The following is a 5,814-nucleotide window of genomic DNA, read 5'->3' on the forward strand; positions in this document are numbered from 1 at the left end:
AGTAGCGAGATGTTGGAACATGTCGTGGGACCTGTTAACTCGCTGATCTGTGGCCAGTGCAATGGATATAACACATCTCCTTGTTCCATTTATTGTGCAATTCATGAGCTTGCCGGTCCAAACATTCCACTAGATAATTAAAAGTACTGTTGCATTACACCTCCTTTAAAAAGGATAATCTTAATTTTAATAGATTTTTATACTTCAAGTTATGGAAATTGTTTCAATTCAGGCAGCTTGTAATATCGATGTGAAATCACTTTCTGCTGAACACACATTGTGAGGGTGGCAACGCTGGGACAGTAAGAGGGCCAGCTGTCAGCAGGGCTTTGCTTCCTCCACTTACAATATGATTAAGGAAGAGGTATCTGTATTCCCTATTCCGAGATATTCCAAAATCCAAACCAGATCTTCAGAGCGACTGAAGTGTGTTACTGGGGCTTCAATATCTAGCTAATTTTGTCCTAAAATATTCAAGGCATCTGGGTAAAAATTAGAAAATTAAGCAAAGAAGCACGCATGCCTGAAAGACAGAAATACCAACCCAGCCTACATCCCACATGGGACTTCCAGGCAAGGTTTTTGCTCCCCCAGGTTTTTTTTCCTCCATTCCTGAAAAGTTAGACAGAAAATTCAGAATGCAAGAATGCTTTACTAATAGAATAAAAATATTAGCTACTTCCCAATACCTTCCCCCCGCTTCACTGCTGCACATAGAATACCAGAATAGGATTGATTATGTGGCTAAAGGTATCTCTTCAGCCTTTTCTCAGGTCTGCCACAGACTTTCTCTTTGACCTAGAAAAATATATACTTAGTAGGAAAGATCACCTGCTGTGTGCTCCAGTTCCTCAAGAAAAGGAAAAAAAGCGGGGGGGGGGGGGGGGGGGGGGGAGCAGAGGGAGAGAACCTTCTTACACACCAATGATATGAAGGAAATTTGAAGCTGAATCAAGCAGCACTTTTTTTTTTTTTTTTTTTTTTTTCATAAGACACTCCAGAAAACTCTGGAATAAAAATCCTTTAATTTAAGAAAAACTCCAGATGAACAGGTTTTTAGGTGTGTGTTAAAATCAACAGCATCTTCATGGTACCCATTGGAAAAAAAAAAAGTACATTACACAGACACAGGAAAAAGCAGTAGTATAATGGCTTGTGAGGGAGCTATGGGGAGTGAGAAATAAATATTAAAGTAGCCAGCACAATTGGGTCAAGATCTTCCTTTCCTCTCTTGTTCCCAAATGTCTCCGAGGGTTCACCAATGTTTTTCCCAGATATGTCTTCTTCCATGAAGTAAACTGTATGGTAACAGACCCTCTTAAGCCTATAGCACATAAGTGCAATGATAAATTGCAAACAACGTAAAGAAAGGTTTTGGTCAGCATGTGTTAGTTCCTAAGCAAGGCAGGTGGGGTACCTGGGCTGCGGAGGATCAGACTTCTTGAACATCAAGAGAAGGGCAGAACTGAAAATGAATTAAAGATCTTAGTAATTCAAGAAAGGAAAACTTGAGCTGAACCAACCCTGGCTTTGTAATGTTTATCAAAGTCCTAACTGGCCTGCTGCAACTCCATTTAGGAAGGAGTAAGTGATGCATACTCTACCTTTTTGCTGGGGGTGGGGATGGGACAAAAAAACAAGCAGAGAGTCACCAGTACAGTGGAATGATTAAGGAGAGCAGCAATGAGGAGAAAAAAAAAATCTTTCAATACAACCACCTACACATATTTTTGAAAAGACTATTCCTAGTTTATCTTACCTTCACTTAAGAACGTTGACATTTACTACATGCAAAAAGTTAACATACAATAGCTACCGCCATTCTGGCTTACCTCAGTAGCAATCAGTTCATGTAGCCATGTCCTTAAATACATTTCGTTATTATTATCACCATCCAAGGCAGCACAGCATTGCAAAATTTCTTTGACTGTAATTAAACAGACCATTTCCTTTTATTTAATACTGAAAAGCAATAAGATGTTATTAGCAGGTGGAAGTTTTAATGCCAGTTTATTAGTAGAACTGACTTGGTGCCTGCTGATAGTTACTGTGAAGGCCAAAAGGTTAACAAGAGTTGGCTGGGATCAAGCGGCTTGCCAGGTGTTTTCCTTATGGTTGATGGAGTAAAGCCAATTGAAATTATCAGTTTAAAAACTAGCCACTAGCAACTCTTCATTTCAACATGGAAACATCATTTCCATGAAAAAAAATAAATAAAAAAATCATTTTTTCCTGTCTGTGGCTGCAACAACTGTCACATAATTTGTAATAATTACAGCCAGAAGCAGCCAGATTTCTCTTTGACTTCAACAGCTTCCTCACAAAATAGAAGTGCAGCAAAAGTGCAGCAATTTAAAATAATAAGGATCTGTTCAATAAAATAAAGTTTCACAGTTTTCTGAATTTTGTAAGCAATATTTAAGGCACAGAACAGGTGTTAAAGATTTTCCAGGGAACTTTTAATTACCTAATTCATATCTGTAAAGAGTTGTAATAAAATAACATAAATATGATTAAAGATGAGGCAGGCAGCATGGATAATAAAAGAAATGCACACTGTTGTTTTGGACGAAATACACAGGTATTTGGTCCAAAATAAAGCAGATGGCAAACCAAACACGTAAGCATCCACTTTATCTTGCAGATCCTGCAGTTCCCTGATTACTTTTATTTATTTGGGGTATTTCAACACAGTTGTATAATTAGGCCCGTGAAAGACAGAGGTGACAGATTCATGTTCCACAAATTCATTGTCAGAGGAAAAAAACCTCCAAAATTATCACATGCACAGCAGTGCCCTTAAAAACACATCCATCAAAACCAAGTAAATCATATTACCTGAGTATCCCGGTTATTCCCTTGAACTTTCTCCTATTTAGGACCCTACTCAGACCAGAGAGTTCACCAAAGCAGGACTCCAGTCTTTTAGGGCTGTCCTTTTGAACATGTATGTGTGTGTGTACATATATATGTATGTGGGCACACATGTATCCGCATACATGTAGATATACACACAGATAAACATTTTCATCAGTGTTTAGCCTGAAAGACCTTTTGCCATGAAAACATTAACAGCAAAAAGACATAATGACGATACATTTTAATTGATTATAACTTCAGCTAATTTTTTTAAGTGTTTCCAAAAGTTATAAAAGCCATAGTGAAGTTCTCGCTATACTGATACCAAAAGCAGCTTTGACAAATTCAGGATTTTACATCCAGACAGCTAACTCCAAATAGAATAAGCATTGTGGGCAGGGAGATCAGGGGGATTTCTGTGCAGTAGAAATATTTGAAAACTGTTTTCCAGATGAATTCTGCTCCCCAAGGAGGGGCTTGTATCTCTAGGGGCTTGCCTTGCCAGATTTGCAAAGCATTTCAGGCAATTTATCTGAAAATCCTTATATTAAACTGTTCAGCCTTGTTCGCTGCCTGTCCATTGCACTGCATTTTCTGTTCAGAGCCCGATCATTTCCATAGTGCTGCTAAGGACAGCAAAACACTCTTGTGCCCTGTAGAAATTTCAGAAAGATAAAGCTGGAGTATGCTGTGAGGACAAAAGGTATATTAGAACAAGCCTCAGAGTATATGATAATCATGACACAAAGAAAACAACTTCTCCGGGCAACTTGTTCCAGTGTTTGTCCTTCCTCACAGTAGAAAAATAAAAATCCTTAATACGAAGTTTGGATTTTCCGTATTCCAACTTCTGTCCACTGTCTCTCATCCTGTCACCGTGTCCTTCTGAAGAGAGCCTCTGGCTCTGGCTCCCCCACACCCTCCCAGCAGGCGGAATAAGGGCTGCCTCCCTTCTGCCTTCCCTTCTCCAGAAAGATTAAGCCCAGCTCTAGCAACTTCTCCTGGTACTCCTTGTTCTCCAGCCCTGCCCACCGCTGGGCTTGGTCTAGTACCTCAACCTCTCTCTCATGCTGGAGAGGCCCAAACTGGCCACAGTACTGCAGGTGTGGTCTCACCAGTGCCAAACAGAGGGGAAGATTGCTGCCCTCAGCCTGGTGGCTGCACTCCTGCTGGCAGCTCGGAATGTGGTGGTGTTTTTTTGCTGCAAGGGCACGCTGCTAATGTGTGAACTTGCTGTCCATTGGGACCCCAGATCTTTTTCTCCAAAGCTCTTTCCTCTGCTGTGGGCCCAGCCCATGCTTTTGCATGGGGTCACCCCAGCACAGGGGCTGAACAAACTCCATCTGACGACCTCCTCGAAGTTCTAGTCAACCTAAACATCCAGCCCGTTGAGGTCCCTCTGAAAGGCAGCCCTGCCCTCCAGCACAGCAAACACACCCCCCAACTTCGTATCATACGTTTCCTAAGCGTTCACTGTTACAAACATCATCCAGGTTGTAAATAGAGAGGTTAAAGAGCATCAGCATCAGTATCAACCTCTGAGATGCCACTAGCAGTCAGCCATCCATTTATTTTATCCATCACAGTATTTTGAGTCCATCAGTCCTGCCAGTTTTCATTCACCTTATTGTCCACTCGTGCAGTCCATTCCTCACCAGTTTAGTCACAACAACACTTCTACTGGGGATTGTGCCAAAGGCCAGGCTAATGTCAAGGTAAACAACACAACCACTCATCTCATTATGGAAGGCAATCGGGGCATGCACAATTTGCCCTTGGTAAATGTGCACCAGCTGTTTCCAGTCACCCTCACATGCCTGGAAATGGCTCCTAGAGGATTTGCTCCATAATCTACCCAGGACCTGAAGTGAAGCTGAGCAGCCCTAGCTCCCCAAATCCTCCTTCTTCTTGCCCTTCCTGACAACAGATGTGAAGTTTGCTTTCCTTCAGCAAAAAGGAACCTCCCCTGATCCATGACCTTTCCCAGGTGATAGACAGCATCCTTGCAATGATACTGCCCAGCTCCCCCAGCAACCATGAACGCAACCTGTCTAATTCTATGGACTTCTGTAGAACCAGTTGGCTTGTGTTCCCTAGCTCGACCTTCTCCAGGACAGAATGCTTCATTCCAACACAATAGCAGGCTGTGACCTGAGACAGCAGAGGGCAAACCAATGTCCTGGTTTCAGCTGGGGTAGAGTTAATTTTCTTCTTCGTAGCTGGTGCAGGGCTGTGTTTTGGATTTGGTGTGAGAACAGTGCTGATAGTGCACGGATGGTTTTAGTTGTTGCTGGGTGATGTTTATGCCAAGTCAAGGGCTTTTCAGTTTCTTGGACCCTGCCAGCCAGAGGGCTGGAGGGGCACAGGACACTAGGAGGGGACACAGCCGGACAGATGACCTGAACTAGCCAAAGATGTATTCCATACCATATGACATCATGCTGAGTACATAAGAGCCAGGGGAAGACAGAGGAGGGGGGCACGTTACGGTGTTGTCTTCCCCAGTCACCGTTACACATGCCGGAGCCCCGCTGTCCCGGGGATGGCCGAGCCCCTGCCTGCCCGTGGGGAGTGGGGAACGAATCCCTGGGTTTGCTTTGCTTTGCTTGCATGTGTGGCTTTTGCTTTGCCTATTAAACTGTTCTTATCTCAACCTTTGAGTTTTACATTCCTTCCCGATCCTCCTCCCCATCCCTCTGCATGAGGGAGAGTGAGTGAGCAGCTGCATGGTGCTTAGTTACCAGCTGGGGTTAAACCATGACACCTTACCAGTAAAAACAGAGGGGAGAAAAAAAGAAGAAAAAAACCCTATCAAGTACCTCATTTTTCCCCTCTCCTACATCACTAGCTCTTCTGCCCCACTGACAAGTGGGGGCTCATCTTTGCTTTGCTTCACCTTCCTTTTGCTGCCACTGCAGTTATACTACCCCATCCTGTTGCCCTTCACACCCCTCA

The sequence above is a fragment of the Falco rusticolus genome, chromosome 2, assembly GCF_015220075.1.
Source record: "Falco rusticolus isolate bFalRus1 chromosome 2, bFalRus1.pri, whole genome shotgun sequence".
NCBI lineage: Eukaryota > Metazoa > Chordata > Aves > Falconiformes > Falconidae > Falco > Falco rusticolus.